Source organism: Bufo bufo, chromosome 2 (genome assembly GCF_905171765.1).
Source record: "Bufo bufo chromosome 2, aBufBuf1.1, whole genome shotgun sequence".
Lineage (NCBI taxonomy): Eukaryota > Metazoa > Chordata > Amphibia > Anura > Bufonidae > Bufo > Bufo bufo.
Window position 1 is genome coordinate 14,997,867 of NC_053390.1, and position 25,584 is coordinate 15,023,450.

Here is a 25,584-nt window from a genome sequence, read left to right on the forward strand (position 1 = left end):
GGTGATGCTGTTGTAGCAAAAACATCAACTTATCTTTATATACTTTTTGAACAAAAATTTTATATTGATAATTGCACATACATTATAAAACAGTCACATGTTGTAACTTCTCCCCATATCACTCTGGTTTCTCCTGTAGTGTGGGTGGAGGTATGAATACAATGATAAGAAGAAAGGTTCATTAGGACAATTCATCTTCACTGCTCTGGAAATAAACAAGGCTCTTCTTCTCTTCCTTATATTCACAATCAGGAGCATAGCTATAGTGGAAGCAGGAAAAGTGGCTGCTATGGGGCCCACCCAGGTGGGGGACTAAATGATTTTGTTAGGGCCCCCTCAACAGTATTATACCATGACATTATATACAATGACATGACATGAAGTATATACTTGTAGGACATGGACAGAGTGGCTGCCGGGCCTGGTCTGAGAGAGAAGTGAGGGTTGCACAGGAGAAGGAGATTGCTGGGGAGGAGGAGGATTCCAAAATTAGCTGTGGGGCATAGTCAGTTCTAGTTATGCCATTGTACACAATATTTTTCTTCCATGGATCTTACTTATAGTTGACCTTAAAGGAACATAATTTGGTCGTCTGGAAGATCTGGGCTAATTCCACCCAAAAAATAAACCCTCTTATTGGCTCCATTAACAACCTAATTAGGGATGGGCAAATAAATTCTAAAATTCAGAAGTATGTCTAGAATTTTAGCAAAAATTCAGATTCTACAGAATTAGATTATTGTGCGATGCAATTTGGGACAATCAAGGAATAGAAAGGGACACCAAAAAGGAGGAGGCTTTTCCAGGGTACAATTTATTTGGACCTGAATATAACTGCATGGACAGATCAGAGCCCAAATTTTTTTGGGACATTTGCTTATCTCTAAACCTAATAAAAAAAATGTGAAAAGGGTTTCTCTCCTTTGTAAAATCTATGATGTTTAGCAAGTTTTGATTTATCTGAAAAGCGCTTCTCCATTCTGAACATGAATATGGCTTGTCTGGCTGTATGACCTATCATGTGTAACAAGATATGAATTTCCTCTAAAATATTTCCTACATTTTGAACATTATTATGGCTTCTCCCCTTTGTGAAATCTCTGATGTTTAACAAGATGTGATTTCCGTGTAAAACATTTCTCACATTCTGAACATGAAAATGGCATCTCTCTTGTGTGACCTCTCTCATGTGTAATAAGATCAGATTTTTCTCTAAAACATTTTCCACATTCTGAACATGAATAAGGCTTCTCTCCTGTGTGAATTCTCTCATGTATAACAAGATATGATTTATATATAAAACATTTTCCACATTCTGAGCATGAATATGGCTTGTCTCCTGCGTGAAATCTCTGATGTCTAATAAAATGTGATTTCTGTGTAAAATATTTCTTACATTCTAAACAAGAATATGGCTTCTCTCATGTGTGAATTCTCTCATGTATAATAAGTTGTGATTTATATGTAAAACAATTTCCACATTCTGAACATGAGTATGGCCTTTCACCTGTGTGACATCTTTGATGTATAACAAGACTTGATTTTTGTTTAAACCATTTCCCACATTCTGAACATGAAAATGGCTTTTCTCCTGTGTGACATATTTGATGTTTAAAAAGACTTGATTTTTGTGTAAAATATTGTCCACATTCTGAACATGAAAACGGCTTCTCCCCTGTGTGAATTCTCTGATGTTCAACAAGATGGTATTTTTGTGTAAAACATTTCCCACATTCTGAACATGAAAATGGCTTTTCTCCTGTGTGACATATTTGATGTTTAAAAAGACTTGCTTTTTGTGTAAAATATTGTCCACATTCTGAACATGAAAACGGCTTCTCTCCTGTGTGAATTCTCTCATGTGTAACAAGATGATATTTATCTACAAAACATTTTCCACATACTGAACATGAATGTAGCTTCTCTCCTGTATGACGTCTCTCATGTATAACAAGATGTGATTTAGCTTTAAAACATTTCCCACATTCTGAACATGAATATGGTTTCTCTCCTGTGTGACTTCTCTCATGTATAACAAGATGTGATTTATCTTTTAAACATTTTCCACATTCTGAACAGGAGTATGATTTCTTTACTGTGTGAGTTCTTCTGTTTGTAGAAAGACCTGAGATTTCACACCCTTTCTGATCTGTACTTGTGGTAACAATCTCTGATTGGAAAGGAGAAGGTTCTTCAAGATTAGTGGGATAATATGATAAAGCTGTACTGTGAAGTCCTGGATGCATATTAAGTATAATGAGGTTTTCTCCTGAAGAGTGATCCATGATGTCTTCATCTTCTGCTTTATAATTTAGTGATAACATGACATTTCCCTCAGAACTCTTACAGAGACTTTCTGTAAAGATAAAAAATTTAATTTGTGTTTTGATTGTCAAACTACAGAGTAGACAAACTTATAACATTCCTATTAGGCTGGAACTGAATCTAAATTCACTGCTAGTATGGGGTAACGCTTAAAACAAAATAATAATTTTTTTATTGAAATATAATTAAAAGTAGGTAGGAACAAAATACAAAAGAAAAAAGTACCTGTCACGGGGTTCTGAAGGTGCACTCGGTCCCCCATTGCCCGCAGACCTGAACATTGCCCTCATTCCTTTGGGAATGAGGATCTGTGTTTGACCTCATTCCCAGGGCGGCTTTACTAGCTGGGTGGCTCCCTGCTCCTAGTCTGCCTTGAGCGCCGAGCTGATCACTCGGTGCTCAACTGGTTGGTCTGTCGGTCATGTGACGCTGGCCACGTCACATGACCATCACTCCCCACTATAAATACAGGCAGCCTGCTGGCTACAGGTTGCCTGTTAATTTCTAGGTTCCTGGCTATTTGTTGGACTGCTGAATACTTACCTGATCCTGTTCCCTGACCATCCTTTTGCCTGCTCCTCCTGTACTGCGCATCCGTCCTGGTATTGTGACCTCGGCTCCCACCTGACTACTCTCTTAGGACTCCTCTTGTACTTCTCTGCTCTCCTGGTATTTGACCCCGACTTCTCCTGACCATTCTTTGCTTAATCCTTTGTTCTGCGTAGCTCTCTTGGTTCTGCCCCGGTCCGTTCATGTTTCGGATTTTGTCTTATCTGTCTTCCCAGCACGTATCCTAAGTTAGGGACTGTCGTCCAGTTGTCCCCTGTCACCAGGACTCGTGAGGCAAGTAGGCAGGGCCAGGGGTGAGGGTGGAGCGCAGTGGTCACTATCCTTCCCCCTGTGTGTGTGTGGATATAGGCATAAAGACCGCCAAGACACATAAGTGTGACCCTGGTGAGGAGGTACAGGAGGTATGGGGAACCAAAAATAGCCCCCACTAGTCCACCATGCAGGTCAATCACACGTGGAGCCCACCTGGCCAAATATGGCTCAGTCTAACTCCCTTGACCCCAATAGTGGTCAATTAGTGGGTGGTTCCCCTAATTCCTAAAAGCTACAGAACTGGCTACACACACACTGTTGGTGTGGAGCCTTCGGCACTGGTATGGTCGTGCGCGGCCGCATGCACAGCTGACTTAAAAGAACAAGTCCTCGCCTACATAGTTTAGGGCTGGACGGGCTGGTATCCAATTGGAAGGAGGAGGGCGGAGAGGACATCCAGAAGGTGCCACTCGCCCACCTCCCCCCCCCCCCCCCCCCCCCCCGCTTAGCTCATTGGCCGGATCGCCGAGGTGTCAACACTGTCAGGGAGACAAAGCAGTCAATATCAGCTGCTGGAATATGGAGACAACAGCAGCAGTGTATAGGAGATCAAAGGAGTCACACACCACATAGCCCACAGTGAAACCTCGCCACTGAAATCACTAGGACCACTGTGGATAATCAGATTATTGTCCCCATTAATTGGCACCCAGATGCCACTCATACAAAGACCTCTACAATATTCTTTGATCATGTGGTAATTAAGTTGGCCAAGGGGTTTACCTAAGCTAGAAATATATGGGCAGATTACAAGAACAATGTCAACGATATGTATTTGTTTAATCCCTTCGGGCGGAGCGTCTGAAGCCTGAATGTCCACTGCGCTTCCTTTTGCAGTAATTTGGTGTCGATGTCACTGCCTCGTGGGGACATACGGATGGATTCGATACCCTGGAACATCATAGGCTTGAGTTGCCCTGGATGTTTCAACTCCATATGTCTAGCTATTATAGTGTCAGATTTGTTCCGGATGTCGTTCAAGTGTTCGCCTATACGGCGACGGAACTTCCACTTGATTTTGCCCACATATTGCATGCCACAATGACATGTGGCCAAGTAGATGACCCCTACCATCCAGCAATTAATAACTGCTCTAATGGTATATGAGCAACTGGTTACCGTACTGGAGAAAGAATTACCCATTCTAATTACTCCGCAGGCAATGCAATTCCCACAGCAGAAAGTGACCCTTGCCTTGAATTTAAGCCACGTCACTGATTGCGGTTTTTGATAGAAACTGTGAGTCAACCTATCCTTTAGACTGTGTCCCCGCCGGAATTTAATAGAGGGAGTAGACCCCACTAAATGACCAACATCAGGGTCCAGTTTCAAAATACCCCAGTATCTGGTCAAAATGTTCCTGACCTCCCGGTGTTTCATATCAATACGGATGTTCTCATCTGCATCGGTCCTGACTCATGGATTGAGTAAGGATACCCGATCCACTCCCGGGGACTGGTGGTACGCATCCCTAAGTACTGCCTCAGGGTAACCACGCCGCTGAAACCTCTGCTTTACATCTACCTCTGCCTTCTTGAAGGCCGAGAGATTGGAACAGTTCCTGCGCATGCGAAGGTATTGACCCTTCGGTATTCCCCTCTTTAATGGATGGGGTGACAGCTGTCCCAATGCAGGAGACTATTTGTGGACGTTTCCTTATGAGACAAGTTGGTACTGATATTACTATCCGCATCACGTGTGATACTTAGGTCCAAGAAGGTGATGTGGAAGGGGGAACTCAAGCCTATGATGTTACAGGGTATCGAATCCATCCGTATGTCCCCGCGAGGCAGTGACATTGACACCAAATTACTGCAAAAGGAAGCGCAGTGGACATTCAGGCTTCAGACGCTCCACCCGAAGGGATTGAACGAATATATATCGTTGACATCGTTCTTGTAATCTGCCCACATATTTCTATCTTAGGTAAACCCCTTGGCCAACTTAATTACCACATGATCTAGGCATATTGTGGCGATCTTTGTAGGAGTGGCATCTGGGTGCCGATTAATGTGGACAATAATCTGATTATCCACATAGCCCTAGTGATTTCAGTGGGGTGGTTTTGCTGTGGGCTATGTGGTGTGTCACTCTTGATCTCCTAATCAGCTGCTGGACTATGGAGACAACAGCAGCAGCGTAATTGACCACTTTGTCTCCCTGACTGTGTTGACACCTCGACGATCCGGCCAATGAGGTATGCAGGGTGGTGAGGCACCTTCTGGATGTCCTCTCCGCCCTCCTCCTTCCGACTGGATACCAGCCAGAACAGCCCTACCCTGTGTAGGCGGGGACTTTTAAGTCAGCTGTGCATGCGGCCGCACACGGGCATACCAGTGCCGAAGGCTCCACACCACCAACCTCTTATCATGCTCTGTGTAGGCTTCTGTTCGGCTCCTGATGATGCTAATATAAAGCAGAAATGCGTAGAGCTAGGGAACAGGCACGGTGATCGTGCTGTGGACCGTCATGGGTAAAGCTTATAGGAGCAACTATCTGATAAGTGAGAGGGATACTATTCCTGTCTTACAGTGTTGTATTAGTCAGCTCCAGCAAACAATGGCTGACCCCAGCCTATCCTCACCACCTACTAATTGACCACTTTTGGGGTCGAGGGAGCTCTTCATCATCGCGCACCTATTAGGGAACTGGCTACACAATGGGGACGTACACATGTGGAGCTCTGTCATCCTGACCGTCTGGAACCACATGTGATGTATCCTAAGCTTTCTCATTGTTCATCAACACAGCCAGTTTCCCTATTTGCATTATCAGGATTTATCACCCTGTATTTAGCATTTGGGCCTTCTTTCTTTCCCATACGGACCCCCTAAGGAACCCTGTCTGGGGGAAACGTGTCAGGGTAAAAGGGACATTTGAACCGATCAGGGTCTGATAGGGTGAACTAAGATAGGCACGAGGATGGAGAGGCCCCGCCATCAGAAGTCGTCTCAGGGCTGAGGGGTTAATAGGGTCTCCTTAGGGAAAACTATCCTGTTGGAGAGTATCCTTCTCCCTTCCTACCTCACCATCCATAATCACTGTTCTTCATTTTTTGTGTATCTTTCTAAATTGTGAACTTATCTACTGACCAGGGCTGTTATAGCCCCTATAGTGACCTGCATCGTCAGGTCCTTTTAAATGATTCTGACCCCAGCCTATCCTCACACAGCTGTAGCTTTTAGGAAATAGGGGATCCACCCACTAATTGACCACTATTGAGGGCGTCAAGACTGAGCCATATGGGCTCAATGTGCGATTGACCTGCATGGTGGAATAGTGGGGGCTATTTTTGGTTCACCATACCTCCTGTACCTCCTCACCAGGGTCACACTTACGTTTGTGGGCGGTCTTTACGCCTATATCCTCGGTTAAATGATGTAGTTGATATCGGTGGTGGCAGCTCTTCTGCTGATTACATTGGTACGTTTTCTTTTGTGTTTTGTTTCTTCCTACTTTTAATTATAGTTCAATAAAAAAAATTATAATTTTTTTAAAACGTTACCCCACACTAGCAGTGAATTTCTTTTGATTGTGGGACACTCAAGTACCTATCGATATAGCCGTGAATTGGAACAGAATCTACCAGAAAGAAGGAGCATAAGACATTCGTGTGTGATTCCAGCCTTATAAAACTTTCTATAACTTCCTAACAGTTCAGGATTCTAGTTTGCACCTGGTCATGATCATTACATACAGTAAATTAACTTAAAGGCTATGGGCACTTTTGGGAGCATTTTTGTACCCATTTTAAACTAAACATTTGTTTTTAATTGGTCATTATTAAAAATGTTGAGCCCCGTTCTCTTTAAAGCCTTAAGATTCTCTAGTAGCAGGATCTGTATTTTTACTGTGTTCCATCAGGCAGCTCAGCTGACGGCTCCTTATCTCTGACCTTACAAACACTCATAGCTCAATTCTTATCTGATATGAATGTGGCTTAACTAAGTGTTTTTGAATTAGGAATTTAAAGATAAGGGTTATTAGATAACTGGCACAAAGTGAACGTATGATTCTGAAGCTGCTGAATATTTTTTAATTAAAATTATTTAAAAGGGACCCTGTCATCAACTTTTTGCTGACCGTACTGAGGGCAGCATAAAATAGTGACAGAAATGCTGATTTCAGCCGTGTGTCACTCGTCAGCTAAAAGTAAGTGGTTGCCAAGAACCAGCATCATAATCATTGCAGCACAGGCCTTGAAAAGAGTCAAATCTACTGAGAAGAGTCCTGGTTATTCATAACCTCCTGCACTTCCGCCCATCAGCTGATGATTGGCAGTTCTCTCCTACAGAGAAAGGGAGAAAACTAGGTACAAGCCTGTCAGTCATCAGCAGATGGGCGAGAGTGCAGGAGATTATGAATAACTATGACTCTTCTCAGGTGGCCGTGACTCTTTTCAAGGCCTGTGCTGCAATGATTATGATGCTGGTTCTCAGCAACCACTTACTATTAGCTCATAAGTGACACACTGCTGAAATCAGCATTTCTGTCACTATTTTATACTGCCCTCAGCGAGGTCAGCATAAAGTTCATGACAGGTTCCCTTTAAGCTCAAAATGAGTAAATGCAATTTTAAAAAAATTGCCTCCAAAAAGGTGTACATAGCCTTTAATTAAACTCAAAAATTTGAAAGGCCAGAACCATGTCTGGCAACCTGCCCTTTAGTCCGCCAACACATTTTGGTTTTACTGAAATCAAGAGTAAATACAAAAGAAATAAGATCTCTAGCATTAACGTAGGGATACCGATATACACAGTGGAATAGAAGACCACAGAAAGAGAACTTCTCGTTATGTGGCCTACTGCAACTCAGAGCAACAAAAGGTTACTTAAAACAAAAGGCAAAGAGTCACCACAATGGAGGAAGGAGACATTGTAGCTGAGATACAGAGGAGTGAATAACAATTATGTATCTTCTACTAAAAGGTTTAGGCCTTATGAGAAAAATAAATCATCTCTAATTTTTTTTGCAAACCACCACCCAACCAGATATGGAGCCAGGCAGAAGCACTAAAGTCAATCCATAGGGGAGACCATAGGGAGCAGACATATATATTTAACTGTTTCAGCTGCAATAATGTCTTCCATCCTCATGATTTTGTGTAGTACTACAGCCCAATGAACATGAGAAGGAGGGATATCTGACTTCCAGAATCCAGAGATAACCATTTTCAGATCAAAATATCAAAAATCTGTTGTTGTTTTTTATCTGGGTAACTGTGCCCGGGAACATAGAGAGAAGCAAGACCTCCATAGTAATTTTAACAATTCTTTTTATACATATAAATAAAAAGGAAAGATCTTCCTAAAGACTCCTAACTGAGAGACAACTCCATCATATATGTTCCATTGACCCCACCCCGTTCCACATCTCTAACAAGTACAAACCGGATTCCAAAAAAGTTGGGACACTAAACAAATTGTTAATAAAAACTGAATGCAATGATGTGGAGATGGCAAATGTCAATATTTTATTTGTAATAGAACGTAGATGACAGATCAAACGTTTAATCCGAGTAAATGTATCATTTTAAAGGAAAAATACGTTGATTCCAATTTTCACGGTGTCAACAAATCCCCAAAAAGTTGGGACAAGTAGCAATAAGAGGCTGGAAAAAGTAAATTTGAGCATAACGAAGAGCTGGAAGACCAATTAACACTAATTAGGTCAATTGGCAACATGATTGGGTATAAAAAGAGCTTCTCAGAGTGGCCGTGTCTCTCAGAAGCCAAGATGGGTAGAGGATCACCAATTTCCACAATGTTGCGCAGAAAGATAGTGGAGCAATATCAGAAAGGTGTTACCCAGCGAAAAAATTGCAAAGACTTTGCATCTATCATCATCAACTGTGCATAACATCATCCGAAGATTCAGAGAATCTGGAACAATCTCTGTGCGTAAGGGTCAAAGCCGTAAAACCATACTGGATGCCCGTGATCTCCGGGCCCTTAAACGACACTGCACCACAAACAGGAATGCTACTGTAAAGGAGATCACAGAATGGGCTCAGGAATACTTCCAGAAACCATTGTCAGTGAACACAATCCACCGTGCCATCCGCCGTTGCCAGCTGAAACTCTACAGTGCAAAGAAGAAGCCATTTCTAAGCAAGATCCACAAGCTCAGGCGTTTTCACTGGGCCAGGGATCATTTAAAATGGAGTGTGGCAAAATGGAAGACTGTTCTGTGGTCAGACGAGTCACGATTCAAAGTTCTTTTTGGAAATCTGGGACGCCATGTCATCCGGACCAAAGAGGACAAGGACAACCCAAGTTGTTATCAACGCTCAGTTCAGAAGCCTGCATCTCTGATGGTATGGGGTTGCATGAGTGCGTGTGGCATGGGCAGCTTGCATGTCTGGAAAGGCACCATCAATGCAGAAAAATATATTCAGGTTCTAGAACAACATATGCTCCCATCCAGACGTCATCTCTTTCAGGGAAGACCCTGCATTTTTCAACAAGATAATGCCAGACCACATTCTGCATCAATCCCAACATCATGGCTGCGTAGGAGAAGGATCCGGGTACTGAAATGGCCAGTCTGCAGTCCAGATCTTTCACCTATAGAGAACATTTGGCGCATCATAAAGAGGAAGGTGCAACAAAGAAGGCCCAAGACGATTGAACAGTTAGAGGCCTGTATTAGACAAGAATGGGAGAGCATTCCTATTTCTAAACTTGAGAAACTGGTCTCCTCGGTCCCCAGACGTCTGTTGAGTGTTGTAAGGAGAAGGGGAGATGCCACACAGTGGTGAAAATGGCCTTGTCCCAACTTTTTGGGGATTTGTTGACACCATGAAATTCTGATTCAACATATTTTTCCCTTAAAATGTTACATTTTCTCAGTTTAAACTTTTGTTCCGTGATTTATGTTCTATTCTGAATAAAATATTAGAAGTTGGCACCTCCACATCATTGCATTCAGTTTTTATTCACGATTTGTATGGTGTCCCAACTTTTTTGGAATCCGGTTTGTATCTGAGCAATTGAGCAACATAGATCTGGGTCATGCTGGCATTTTGCATTACTTGGTCAGGATTTTTTATCTGTCCCCTGAAGTATGTCTAAGGGCTCTTTCACACCTGCGTTCTTTTCCGGCATAGAGTTCCGTCGTCGGAGCTCTATGCCGGAAGAATCCTGATCAGTTTTATCCTAATGCATTCTGAATGGAGAGAAATCCGTTCAGGATGCATCAGGATGTCTTCAGTTCCGGAACGGAACGTTTTTTGGCCGGAGAAAATACCGCAGCATGCTGCGCTTTTTGCTCCGGCCAAAAATCCTGAACACTTGCCGCAAGGCCGGATCCGGAATTAATGCCCATTGAAAGGCATTGATCCGGATCCGGCCTTAAGCTAAACGTTGTTTCGGCGCATTGCCGGATCCGACGTTTAGCTTTTTCAGAGTGGTTACCATGGCTGCCGGGACGCTAAAGTCCTGGCAGCCATGGTAAAGCGTAGTGGGGAGCGGGGGAGCAGTATACTTACCGTCCGTGCGGCTCCCGGGGCGCTCCAGAGTGATGTCAGAGCGCCCCATGCGCATGGATGACGTGATCCATGTGCATGGGGCGCTCTGACGTCATTCTGGAGCGCCCGGGGAGCCGCACGGACTGTAAGTATACTGCTCCCCTGCTCCCCACTACTACTATGGCAGCCAGGACTTTAATAGCGTCCTGGCTGCCATAGTAACACTGAAAGCATTTTGAAGACGGCTCAGTCTTCAAATGCTTTCAGTTCACTTGCGTTTTTCCGGATCCGGCGGGCACCTCCGGCAAATGGAGTGCACGCCGGATCCGGACAACGCAAGTGTGAAAGAGCCCTAAGGTTTAAGGGAAACATGCTGCAGTAACTGTGTGAGAAAGAGGCATTCTCACCTTTAAAGCCTAAGATCTAATTTGCTTATAATCTGTGAGGGAAACTCAGGTTGCCAAAAATTGGTGTTGGGGCTACAGGCTTCAGTAGATGACGCACTTTATAAGATGTACTTTTTTCCTCAAAAAGGAAAATATCAGTCCGTCATATATTATGGAATACATATACAGTATATTAGGGAAGCGCTCAGTAGTATGTAAGAGTCGTGCTGTTAGTACTCACCGCTCCCTGGTTTTCTCCGGGTCCACTCTACACTGTCCTGAGTACATGCAGTGTCAGGATGTAGTGTGCGCACTATGATCTGATCTGGCAAACAGTCAGGTCACAGTGCAGCGCGGGCCCGGAGAAGATCAGAGAAATCTAGCAGGGGTCTGATGTAAGCTCTGATGCGGTTCTTATCTAATATAGGGGTCTAATCTGAGGTCTGACATTGGGGTGTGATCTGATATAAGGGTCTGATCTGAGGTCTGATATGGGGATATGATCTGATATAGGGAGCTGATCTGACATGGGGGTCTGATCTGATATGGGGAGTCTGATCTGAAATCTGACATGGGGATCTGATCTGATATGGGGAGTCTGATCTGAAATCTGACATGGGGGTCTGATCTGATATGGGGAGTCTGATCTGAAATCTGACATGGGGGTCTGATCAGATATAAGGGTCTGATCTGAGGTCTGATATGGGGATATGATCTGATATAGGGAGCTGATCTGACATGGGGGTCTGATCTGATATGGGGAGTCTGATCTGAAATCTGACATGGGGGTCTGATCAGAGGTCTGACAATGGGGTCTGATCTGAAATCTGACATGGGGGTCTGATCTGAAATCTGTCATGGGGGTCTGATCTGAAATCTGTCATGGGGGTCTGATCTGACATGGGGGTCTGATCTGAAATCTGACATGGGGGTCTGATCTGAGCTCTGACATGGGGGTCTGATCTGAGCTCTGACATGGGGGTCTGATCTGAGGTCTGACATGGGGGTCTGATCTGATATGGGGGTCTGATCTGAAATCTGACATGGAGGTCTGATCTGAAATCTGACATTGGGATCTGATCTGAAATCTGACATGGGGGTCTGATCTGAAATCTGACATGGGGGTCTGATCTGAAATCTGACATGGGGGTCTGATCTGAAATCTGACATGGGGGTCTGATCTGAAATCTGACATGGGGGTCTGATCTGAAATCTGACATGGGGGTCTGATCTGAAATCTGACATGGGGGTCTGATCTGAAATCTGACATTGGGGTCTGGTCTGAGGTCTGACATGGGGGTCTGATCTGAAATCTGATATGGGGGTCTGATATGAGGTCTGACATTGGGGTCTGATCTAAAATCTGACATGGGGGTCTGATCTAAAATCTGACATGGGGGTCTGATCTGATATGGGGGTCTGATCTGAAATCTGACATGGGGGTCTGATCTGATATGGGGGTTCGATCTGAAATCTGTCATGGGAGTCTGAGCTGATATGGGGGTCTGATCTGAAATCTGACATGGGGGTCTGATCTGAAATCAGACATTGGGGTCTGATCTGAAATCAGACATTGGGGTCTGATCTGAAATCAGACATTGGGGTCTGATCTGAAATCTGACATTGGGGTCTGATCTGAAATCTGACATTGGGGTCTGATCTGATATGGGGGTCTGATCTAAAATCTAACATGGGGGTCTGATCTGAGGTCTGACATTGGGGTCTGATCTGAAATCTGACATGGGGGTCCGATCTGAAATCTGACATGGGGGTCTGATCTGAGGTCTGACATTGGGGTCTGATCTGAGGTCTGACATTGGGGTCTGATCTGATATGGAGGTCTGATCTGAAATCTAACATGGGGGTCTGATCTGAGGTCTGACATTGGGGTCTGATCTGAAATCTGTCATGGGGGTCTGATATGGGGAGTCTGATCTGAAATCTGACATGGGGGTCTGATCTGATATGGGGGTCTTATCTGAAATATGACACGGGGGTCTGATCTGAAATCTGACATGGGGGTCTGATCTGAGGTCTGACATTGGGGTCTGATCTGAAATCTGACATGGGGGTCTGATCTGAGGTTTGATATGGGGGTCTGATCTGAAGCCTGATTAATATTAGGGGAATAATTTTGCGCTGTGATAAAGATCGGGGGTCTGTTCTGGGTTCTGATGAGAAATTATTTTTTTCCTATTTTCCTCCTCTAAAACCTAGGTACATCTTATCACCAGCAAATAATATGTTAAGTAAAGACGTCAAGATGGATGACAAGTTTCCTCTAATACATGCTTCCAGCCAGAACACTGATCTAAAAGGGGTGGGTGACGAGTCCTTCTCCACTTCTACCCACAGCTTCGTGCTGGTATGATGGTGGAGGTTCAAGATGCCACCAGCATTGCTGTGTATGGATGTATTGATATTATGTTTCTTCCCCTTTGATTACTCCCAACAGCATTTGGGATTGTTCTTCAGTTACCAGGACTAATAAGTAGTACAGGGTTGCACTTTACTGCATTCCTAATTGCACTTTACTGCATTCCTAAGTGGTTATCTGAGCACATACAAACTGCATCAATACACAGGGTGGGACAACTGGGGGTATGAAAGGTCTGTACATGTAGTTTAAGCTCCAAAGAAGACCTCTGTGAGAACACTTCTTATATAATATCTTTGGCATCGGCCAGGGGCGAGGAGCTTCCCCAAGAACTGATTTCAGGTTAAGTGATTCTTTCTTTACTTTATGCTGTACGTGATCTGTATATGGTTTTTTGTATATGTCTTTATCACTGCTTAGTAAACCTTTTAGGCGTTTAGCCATTGTGAAAGCCTATTTATTCCTGTACCTTAGAATTCACCGTAAACCATTTGGTACCAATAGTGGGGTAAGGGCAGTAAATATGTGTACAAAGAGAGAGAGAAGTAATCCCTGGGCACACAGGGTGAGACCCAGGGCGGAGGTAACAAGGAGGGTGACAGTAGCTCGTTGTCAGGCTCTTGTAGTTTGTGACTGGATTGGTCCTGTTATATCACAGTCTGAATTCTATCTTAGTTTGTTAGTTTCTATTGAAGTCTGTTCCTTGTGTTGTCTGCATTCCCTCCTAGTTCTTGTCCTATCGGTTCCTAGTTCCTGAGGTCCATTTTGCTAAGTTCTGCTATGTCTGAACAGATTTCTAAAGTCAGTGTGTACTTGTGGATTTACATCTGCGAACCTTTGATGATTTGTATAATGCCTTGGAATTCAAATTTTCTGTAGTATCATAGTACACTGACTAGACTAGATTATAGACATCAGCCGTCACTGCTCAGAGAGGGGGCATAAGGGGGGAAAGGTTCCCTCCATAGACCCTTATAGGAGACCCCCAGAAGACATGTTCCCGGAGAGCTGTATAGTGGGCACTAGATTATAGACATCAGCCGGTCACCGCTCAGAGAGGGGGCATAAGGGGGGGAAGGTTCCCTCCATAGACCCTTATAGGAGACCCTCAGCAGACATGTTCCCGGAGAGCTGTATAGTGGGCACTAGATTATAGACATCAGCCGGTCACCGCTCAGAGAGGGGGCATAAGGGGGGGAAGGTTCCCTCCATAGACCCTTATAGGAGACCCCTCCAGAAGACATGTTCCCGGAGAGCTGTATAGTGGGCACTAGGTTATAGACATCAGCCGGTCACCGCTCAGAGAGGGGGCATAAGGGGGGGGGAGGTTCTCTCCATAGACCCTTATAGGAGACCCTCAGAAGACATGTTCCCGGAGAGCTGTATAGTGGGCACTAGATTATAGACATCAGCCGTCACCGCTCAGAGAGGGGGCATAAGGGGGGAAAGGTTCCCTCCATAGACCCTTATAGGAGACCCTCAGCAGACATGTTCCCGGAGAGCTGTATAGTGGGCACTAGATTATAGACATCAGCCGGTCACCGCTCAGAGAGGGGGCATAAGGGGGGGGAGGTTCTCTCCATAGACCCTTATAGGAGACCCTCAGAAGACATGTTCCCGGAGAGCTGTATAGTGGGCACTAGATTATAGACATCAGCCGTCACCGCTCAGAGAGGGGGCATAAGGGGGGAAAGGTTCCCTCCATAGACCCTTATAGGAGACCCTCAGAAGACATGTTCCCGGAGAGCTGTATAGTGGGCACTAGATTATAGACATCAGCCGTCACCGCTCAGAGAGGGGGCATAAGGGGGGAAAGGTTCTCTCATAGATCCTTATAGGAGACCCCCAGAAGACATGTTCCCGGAGAGCTGTATAGTGGGCACTAGATTATAGACATCAGCCGTCACCGCTCAGAGAGGGGGCATAAGGGGGGGGGGAAGGTTCCCTCATAGACCCTTATAGGAGACCCCCAGAAGACATGTTCACGGAGAGCTGTATAGTGGGCACTAGGTTATAGACATCAGCCTGTCACCGCTCAGAGAGGGGGGATAAGGGGGGAAAGGTTCCCTCATAGACCCTTATAGGAGACCCCCAGAAGACATGTTCCCGGAGAGCTGTATAGTGGGCACTAGATTATAGACATCAGCCGTCACCGCTCAGAGAGGGGGCATAAGGGGGGGGGAAGGTTCCCTCATAGACCCTTATAGGAGACCCCCAGAAGACATGTTCCCGGAGAGCTGTATAGTGGGCACTAGATTATAGACATCAGCCGGTCACCGCTCAGAGAGGGGGCATAAGGGGGGAAAGGTTCCCTCCATAGACCCTTATAGGAGACCCCCAGAAGACATGTTCCCGGAGAGCTGTACAGTGGGCACTAGATTATAGACATCAGCCGGTCACCGCTCAGAGAGGGGGCATAAGGGGGGAAAGGTTCCCTCCATAGACTCTTATAGGAGACCCCCAGAAGACATGTTCCCGGAGAGCTGTATAGTGGGCACTAGATTATAGACATCAGCCGGTCACCGCTCAGAGAGGGGGCATAAGGGGGGAAAGGTTCCCTCCATAGACCCTTATAGGAGACCCCCAGAAGACATGTTCCTCGAGAGCTGTATAGTGGGCACTAGATTATAGACATCAGCCGGTCACCGCTCAGAGAGGGGGCATAAGGGGGGAAAGGTTCCCTCCATAGACCCTTATAGGAGACCCCCAGAAGACATGTTCCCGGAGAGCTGTATAGTGGGCACTAGATTATAGACATCAGCCGGTCACCGCTCAGAGAGGGGGCATAAGGGGGGAAAGGTTCCCTCCATAGACCCTTATAGGAGACCCCCAGAAGACATGTTCCCGGAGAGCTGTATAGTGGGCACTAGATTATAGACATCAGCCGGTCACCGCTCAGAGAGGGGGCATAAGGGGGGAAAGGTTCCCTCATAGACCTTATAGGAGACCCCCAGAAGACATGTTCCCGGAGAGCTGTATAGTGGGCACTAGATTATAGACATCAGCCTGTCACCGCTGAGAGAGGGGGCATAAGGGGGGAAAGGTTCCCTCCATAGACCCTTATAGGAGACCCCCAGAAGACATGTTCCCGGAGAGCTGTATAGTGGGCACTAGATTATAGACATCAGCCTGTCACCGCTCAGAGAGGGGGCATAAGGGGGGAAAGGTTCCTCCATAGACCCTTATAGGAGACCCCCAGAAGACATGTTCCCGGAGAGCTGTATAGTGGGCACTAGATTATAGACATCAGCCGGTCACCGCTCAGAGAGGGGGCATAAGGGGGAAAGGTTCCCTCCATAGACCCTTATAGGAGACCCCCAGAAGACATGTTCCCGGAGAGCTGTATAGTGGGCACTAGATTATAGACATCAGCCTGTCACCGCTCAGAGAGGGGGCATAAGGGGGGAAAGGTTCCCTCCATAGACCCTTATAGGAGACCCCCAGAAGACATGTTCCCAGAGAGCTGTATAGTGGGCACTAGATTATAGACATCAGCCGGTCACCGCTCAGAGAGGGGGCATAAGGGGGGAAAGGTTCCCTCCATAGACCCTTATAGGAGACCCCCAGAAGACATGTTCCCGGAGAGCTGTATAGTGGGCACTAGATTATAGACATCAGCCTGTCACCGCTCAGAGAGGGGGCATAAGGGGGGGAAGGTTCCCTCCATAGACCCTTATAGGAGACCCCCAGAAGACATGTTCCCGGAGAGCTGTATAGTGGGCACTAGATTATAGACATCAGCCGGTCACCGCTCAGAGAGGGGGCATAAGGGGGGGGGAGGTTCTCTCCATAGACCCTTATAGGAGACCCTCAGAAGACATGTTCCCGGAGAGCTGTATAGTGGGCACTAGATTATAGACATCAGCCGTCACCGCTCAGAGAGGGGGCATAAGGGGGGAAAGGTTCCCTCCATAGACCCTTATAGGAGACCCCCAGAAGACATGTTCCCGGAGAGCTGTATAGTGGGCACTAGATTATAGACATCAGCCGGTCACCGCTCAGAGAGGGGGCATAAGGGGGAAAGGTTCCCTCCATAGACCCTTATAGGAGACCCCCAGAAGACATGTTCCCGGAGAGCTGTATAGTGGGCACTAGATTATAGACATCAGCCGGTCACCGCTCAGAGAGGGGGCATAAGGGGGGAAGGTTCCCTCATAGACCCTTATAGGAGACCCCCAGAAGACATGTTCCCGGAGAGCTGTATAGTGGGCACTAGATTATAGACATCAGCCGGTCACCGCTCAGAGAGGGGGCATAAGGGGGGAAGGTTCCCTCCATAGACCCTTATAGGAGACCCCCAGAAGACATGTTCCCGGAGAGCTGTATAGTGGGCACTAGATTATAGACATCAGCCTGTCACCGCTCAGAGAGGGGGCATAAGGGGGAAAGGTTCCCTCCATAGACCCTTATAGGAGACCCCCAGAAGACATGTTCCCGGAGAGCTGTATAGTGGGCACTAGATTATAGACATCAGTCTGTCACCGCTCAGAGAGGGGGCATAAGGGGGGAAAGGTTCCCTCATAGACCCTTATAGGAGACCCCCAGAAGACATGTTCCCGGAGAGCTGTATAGTGGGCACTAGATTATAGACATCAGCCGTCACCGCTCAGAGAGGGGGCATAAGGGGGGAAAGGTTCCTCCATAGACCCTTATAGGAGACCCCCAGAAGACATGTTCCCGGAGAGCTGTATAGTGGGCACTAGATTATAGACATCAGCCGGTCACCGCTCAGAGAGGGGGCATAAGGGGGAAAGGTTCCCTCATAGACCCTTATAGGAGACCCTCAGAAGACATGTTCCCGGAGAGCTGTATAGTGGGCACTAGATTATAGACATCAGCCGGTCACCGCTCAGAGAGGGGGCATAAGGGGGGAAAGGTTCCCTCATAGACCCTTATAGGAGACCCCCAGAAGACATGTTCCCGGAGAGCTGTATAGTGGGCACTAGATTATAGACATCAGTCTGTCACCGCTCAGAGAGGGGGCATAAGGGGGGAAAGGTTCCCTCATAGACCCTTATAGGAGACCCCCAGAAGACATGCTCCCGGAGAGCTGTATAGTGGGCACTAGATTATAGACATCAGCCGTCACCGCTCAGAGAGGGGGCATAAGGGGGAAAGGTTCCCTCATAGACCCTTATAGGAGACCCTCAGAAGACATGTTCCCGGAGAGCTGTATAGTGGGCACTAGATTATAGACATCAGCCGGTCACCGCTCAGAGAGGGGGCATAAGGGGGGAAAGGTTCCCTCATAGACCCTTATAGGAGACCCCCAGAAGACATGTTCCCGGAGAGCTGTATAGTGGGCACTAGATTATAGACATCAGTCTGTCACCGCTCAGAGAGGGGGCATAAGGGGGGAAAGGTTCCCTCATAGACCCTTATAGGAGACCCCCAGAAGACATGCTCCCGGAGAGCTGTATAGTGGGCACTAGATTATAGACATCAGCCGTCACCGCTCAGAGAGGGGGCATAAGGGGGGAAAGGTTCCCTCATAGACCCTTATAGGAGACCCCCAGAAGACATGTTCCCGGAGAGCTGTATAGTGGGCACTAGATTATAGACATCAGTCTGTCACCGCTCAGAGAGGGGGCATAAGGGGGGAAAGGTTCCCTCCATAGACCCTTATAGGAGACCCCCAGAAGACATGTTCCCGGAGAGCTGTATAGTGGGCACTAGATTATAGACATCAGCCGGTCACCGCTCAGAGAGGGGGCATAAGGGGGGGAAGGTTCCCTCCATAGACCCTTATAGGAGACCCCCAGAAGACATGTTCCCGGAGAGCTGTATAGTGGGCACTAGGTTATAGACATCTGACTGCTTGCTTTCGTAGACCAGGGATCAGCAACTTTTGGCACTCTAGCTGTTGTAAAACTACAACTCTCAGCATCCTCCATTCACTTTTATGGGACTTTTGAGAACAGCCAAGCAAGTGTGCATGCTGGGAGTTGTAGTTTCATCACAGCTGGGGTGCCGGAGATTGATGATCCCTGTCGTAGACTATGGTTGCTCTATAGGAAAGTCCTGAAGATAACATGTCCCCCTGTGACTTGTGTGCAGAGTTGTCAGGAGACCTTGTGTGTTGTCAGATGTCTCCTCAGTTCTTGCCCCCAGCCTCATATATGAAATATAGAAGTAAGATGAGGAGCTTTCTTCTCCGCTGTTATTATTGGGAGATTTCTTCATTAATTTATTTGATTTAACCGTTTACAAAGGGAATTACAAAATGTCTGGATTTCTGAGGTACATGTATCCATCATGATATCACAGACACAAAATCTGTGCCCTCATAATCCCCAGTGGGTGTGTGGATGTGACTGACCGTCATGTCCTGCAGGAACAGCCGGGATCAGAGAAGAATCTGATCAGAGATCACCGTCAGCTGGATAAGGAGAACACTTCATGATGTGATGGGGACATCTCCAATCAGAGAGCAGCAGCCGGTGATCAGATTCTCCTCCTGCCCTGAAGGCACCAAGTACAGAACCTGAAGTCACTTTCTCCATTCATGATTCCATACCTGTGGTGACATCTCCTGGAATGTCCTTCTCCACCTCACTCTTACACGGGGGATCACCCATCATCCTCTCCTCTTCATCCTCCACTTTAATATCAGTCAGATCTTCCCCCTGATTTGTCATCTGTAACAATTCAGTACAATACAGCAGACAGGTGGGAAATCTAACAGATCCACAGAAGAGACCCCCACAATCTATGACCCCTCTATGACTGCAGGACCCCCCTATATAGATGTGTACAGGGCTCAGCTCCATCTACCTGAGGGTTCTCTGGGACCTTCTCCTCTGGACAGTCCTGGGAATACAGAGGACGGGGACATCTCTCTGGTGGATTTCTCCTCCTGGATCCATCTGTGGAGACACAAGCACACAGTGACTGAATACATGGCCTCCTGTAGATCTGTCTATAGATCAGACACTTCTCTCAGCTCCTTCACTTCTAGGTTTAGTGATCGGAGGAGATAACACTGGAGGGTTTCCTGATATCTCCTTCTGACAGAAGCTCCGACATCATGCTCTATACAGTCACACAGGGGCGGACATTGCCCAGAAGCTCCATGTATAATCTACAATGTATACGCTGCGGAACACAGATTTCACAGGACGCCTCTGATAGAGCAGTGTAGTCTACTATACCGGCCCGATGGAGGCCAGAAGGACACGCTCCCATCATGTGACTGGAGACCTATGGATATGACTGACATATAAAGAACATGTAACCTTGAATATCGCCAGAATCCGCCCTTTTCTTGCGGTGGAAACGGCAAAAACTCTTGTTGTTGTCTTGATTCATTCTCGTCTTGACTACTGCAACGCATTACTAATCGGTCTCCCTCTGACTAAACTCTCCCCCCTTCAGTCTGTCCTAAATGCTGCAGCCAGGCTCATCTATCCATCCAACCGCTACACTATTTCTACTAGTCTGTGCCAGTTCCTTCACTGGTTGCCCATCCACCACAGAATACAGTTCAAACTTCTCACCCACAAAGCTCTCCACAGTGCTGCACCTCCATACATCTCTTCCCTCATCTCCATCTACCACCCTACTCGTGCTCTCCACAGTGCTGCACCTCCATACATCTCTTCCCTCATCTCCATCTACCACCCTACTCCTGCTCTCCCAAGTGCTGCACCTCCATACATCTCCTCCCTCATCTCCATCTACCACCCTACTCCTGCTCTCCACAGTGCTGCACCTCCATACATCTCCTCCCTCATCTCCATCTACCACCCTACTCGTGCTCTCCACAGTGCTGCACCTCCATACATCTCCTCCCTCATCTCCATCTACCACCCTACTCCTGCTCTCCACAGTGCTGCACCTCCACACATCTCCTCCCTTATCTCCATCTACCACCCTACTCCTGCTCTCCACAGTGCTGCACCTCCACACATCTCCTCCCTCATCTCCGTCTACCACCCTACTCCTGCTCTCCACAGTGCTGCACCTCCATACATCTCTGCTCTCATCTCCATCTACCACCCTACTCCTGCTCTCCACAGTGCTGCCCCTCCATACATCTCCTCCCTCATCTCCGTCTACCACCCTACTCGTGCTCTCCACAGTGCTGCACCTCCATACATCTCCTCCCTCATCTCCATCTACCACCCTACTCCTGCTCTCCCCAGTGCTGCACCTCCACACATCTCCTCCCTCATCTCCGTCTACCACCCTACTCCTGCTCTCCACAGTGCTGCACCTCCATACATCTCCTCCCTCATCTCCATCTACCACCCTACTCGTGCTCTCCCCAGTGCTGCACCTCCATACATCTCCTCCCTCATCTCCGTCTACCACCCTACTCCTGCTCTCCACAGTGCTGCACCTCCATACATCTCCTCCCTCATCTCCATCTACCACCCTACTCCTGCTCTCCACAGTGCTGCACCTCCATACATCTCTGCCCTCATCTCCATCTACCACCCTACTCTTGCTCTCCACAGTGCTGCACCTCCATACATCTCCATCTACCACCCTACTCCTGCTCTCCACAGTGCTGCACCTCCATACATCTCCTCCCTCATCTCCATCTACCACCCTACTCCTGCTCTCCACAGTGCTGCACCTCCATACATCTCCTCCCTCATCTCCATCTACCATCCTACTCCTGCTCTCCACAGTGCTGCACCTCCATACATCTCCTCCCTCATCTCCGTCTACCACCCTACTCCTGCTCTCCACAATGCTGCACCTCCATACATCTCCTCCCTCATCTCCATCTACCACCCTACTCCTGCTCTCCACAGTGCTGCACCTCCATACATCTCCTCCCTCATCTCCATCTACCACCCTACTCCTGCTCTCCCCAGTGCTGCACCTCCATACATCTCCTCCCTCATCTCCATCTACCACCCTACTCCTGCTCTCCACAGTGCTGCACCTCCATACATCTCCTCCCTTATCTCCATCTACCACCCTACTCGTGCTCTCCACAGTGCTGCACCTCCATACATCTCCTCCCTCATCTCCGTCTACCACCCTACTCGTGCTCTCCACAGTGCTGCACCTCCATACATCTCCTCCCTCATCTCCATCTACCACCCTACTCCTGCTCTCCACAGTGCTGCACCTCCATACATCTCCTCCCTCATCTCCATCTACCACCCTACTCCTGCTCTCCACAGTGCTGCCCCTCCATACATCTCCTCCCTCATCTCCATCTACCACCCTACTCCTGCTCTCCACAGTGCTGCACCTCCATACATCTCCTCCCTCATCTCCATCTACCACCCTACTCCTGCTCTCCACAGTGCTGCACCTCCATACATCTCCTCCCTCATCTCCATCTACCACCCTACTCCTGCTCTCCACAGTGCTGCCCCTCCATACATCTCCTCCCTTATCTCCATCTACCACCCTACTCCTGCTCTCCACAGTGCTGCCCCTCCATACATCTCCTCCCTTATCTCCATCTACCACCCTACTCCTGCTCTCCACAATGTTGCACCTCCATACATCTCCTCCCTCATCTCCATCTACCACCCTACTCCTGCTCTCCGTTCTGTTAGCGACCTAAGATTAATAACCTCCATAGCACGTACCTCTCACTCCCGTCTTCAAGACTTTTCTCGAGCTGCACCTACTCTCTGGAATACTCTGCACCGGAATACGAGGTCAATTCACAACTTCTCCACCTTGAAACGTGCCTTAAAAACACATCTTGTCAGGCAGGCTTATCAAGCTACCTAAAATGACTTTTCCCTGACTAAACCTCTCGCCCACCAACTCCTCTGGCCTAAACTCGATCCTCTTAGGCCTCTTTAACACGGGCGTCATGTTTTTTGCCAGGATAAGATGCGGGTGCGTTGCGGGAAAATGCGCAATTTTTTCAGTGCGAGTGCAAAACACTGTAATGCGTTTTGCACGCGCGTGAAAAAAATCGGCATGTTTGATACCCAAACCCGAACTTCTTCACAGAAGTTCGGGTTTGGGATCGATGTTCTGTAGATTGTATTATTTTCCCTTATAACATGGTTAAAAGGGAAAATAATAGCATTCTAAATCTAACAGTTTTCCAATTATCTCACTTTATCTCTGGTGTCAGGTTTCTCAGATTTCACTGAGGGTCACATGACCTGTGATGTCATCTTCTCTCCCTGCTCTGATAAAGGTTGTTTACAAGCCTGTAAACGAGACGTCACTGTGCTGGCCACGCCCCCCTTCACTGCCGTCTGCTCTCTCCTAGGATTCTTAACCCCTTCAGCTGCACAGCTCTGCAGGCAGTGAGGAGACAATGCTGGGCACTGGAGCTGACAGACTAGAGAGAGCAGTGCACAAGAAGGTAGGGGGAAGATCCTGTGTGTATTAGCAGTGTCATTATACAGCTGGGACTTGTAGTCCTACACATACAACATGCTGCAGAGTCTCCCAGCAGGCAGACAGGTCACTCAGGGCAGCTCTTGTATCCACTCCCTTAGCAGAGCAGGGGGAGGGGCAGAGAGTGTTTTTATTGCATGTAAACAAAGGGCCAGAAAAGAACCAGGGAAATGAGGAAATAGATATATTTTTTTTGCATAAAACTTGCTTAGCTCAGTTATATATCAGATTTTCAGTGCTATATTATATTTTTTCATAACTCGGACAACCCTTTACTGTTACGCGAGAAGAAACTGTGGAGCTCCTCCATTACATGCCACTGCACATGACATAGAAACCTAGAATGTGTCGGCAGATAAGAACCATTTGGCCCATCTAGTCTGCCCAATATACTGAATACTATGGATAGCCCCCGGCCCTATCTTATATGAAGGATGGCCTTGTGCCTATCCCATGCATGCTAAAACTCCTTCACTGTATTTGCAGCTACCAAATCTGCAGGAAGGCTATTCCATGCATCCACTACTCTCTCAGTAAAGTAATACTTCCTTATATTACTTTTAAACCTTTGCCCCTCTAATCTAAAACTGTGTCCTCTTGTAGCAGTTTTTCTTCTTTTAAATATTCTCTCCTCTTTTACCTTGTTGATTCCCTTTATGTATTTAGCAGTTTCTATCATATCCCCTCTGTCTCTTCTTTCTTCCAAGCTATACATGTTAAGGTCCTTTAATCTTTCCTGGTAAGTTTTATCCTGCAATCCATGTACCAGTTTAGTAGCTCTTCTCTGAACTCTCTCCAAAGTATCAATATCCTTCTGGAGGTATGGTCTCCAGTACTGAGCACAATACTCCAGATGAGGTCTCACTAGTGCTCTGTAGAGCGGCATGAGCACCCCCCTCTTTCTACTGGTAATTCCTCTCCCTATACACCCAAGCATTCTGCTAGCATTTCCTGCTGCTCTATGACATGGTCTGCCTACCTTTAAGTCTTCTGAAATATTGACCCCTAAATTCGTTTCCTCAGATACTGAGGTTAGGACTGTATCACTGATTGTATATTCTGCTCTTGGGTTTTTACGTCCCAGGTGCATTATCTTGCACTTATCAACATTACATTTTAGTTGCCAGATTTTGTACCATTCCTCTAGTTTTCCTAAATCCTTTTCCATTTACTGTATCCCTCCAGGATACTTACCCTGTGATATAAGAGGCTGGTGCTCCTCCATTACATGTCACTGCACACACGTGTACACACTGCACATGACGGCTCTTACCTTGTGATATAAGAGGCTGGTGCTCCTCCATTACATGTCACTGCACACACGTGTACACACTGCACATGGCGGGTCTCACCTTGTGATATAAGAGGCTGGTGCTCCTCCATTACATGTCACTGCACACACGTGTATACACTGCACATGACGGCTCTTACCTTGTGATATAAGAGGCTGGTGCTCCTCCATTACATGTCACTGCACACACGTGTATACACTGCACATGACGGCTCTTACCTTGTGATATAAGAGGCTGGTGCTCCTCCATTACATGTCACTGCACACACGTGTATACACTGCACATGACGGCTCTTACCTTGTGATATAAGAGGCTGGTGCTTCTCCATTACATGTCACTGCACACACGTGTATACACTGCACATGACGGCTCTTACCCTGTGATATAAGAGGCTGGTGCTCCTCCATTACATGTCACTGCACACGACGGCTCTTACCTTGTGATATAAGAGGCTGGTGCTCCTCCATTACATGTCACTGCACACACGTGTACACACTGCACATGACGGGTCTTACCCTGTG

The 25,584-nt window shown here is 47.0% G+C and overlaps 1 pseudogene; it reads right to left on the reverse strand.

The window, feature by feature from the left end:
• Positions 1–316: 316 nt before the first annotated feature.
• On the reverse strand, positions 317–20,011 carry LOC120992037 (annotated as a pseudogene).
• Positions 20,012–25,584: the final 5,573 nt, after the last annotated feature.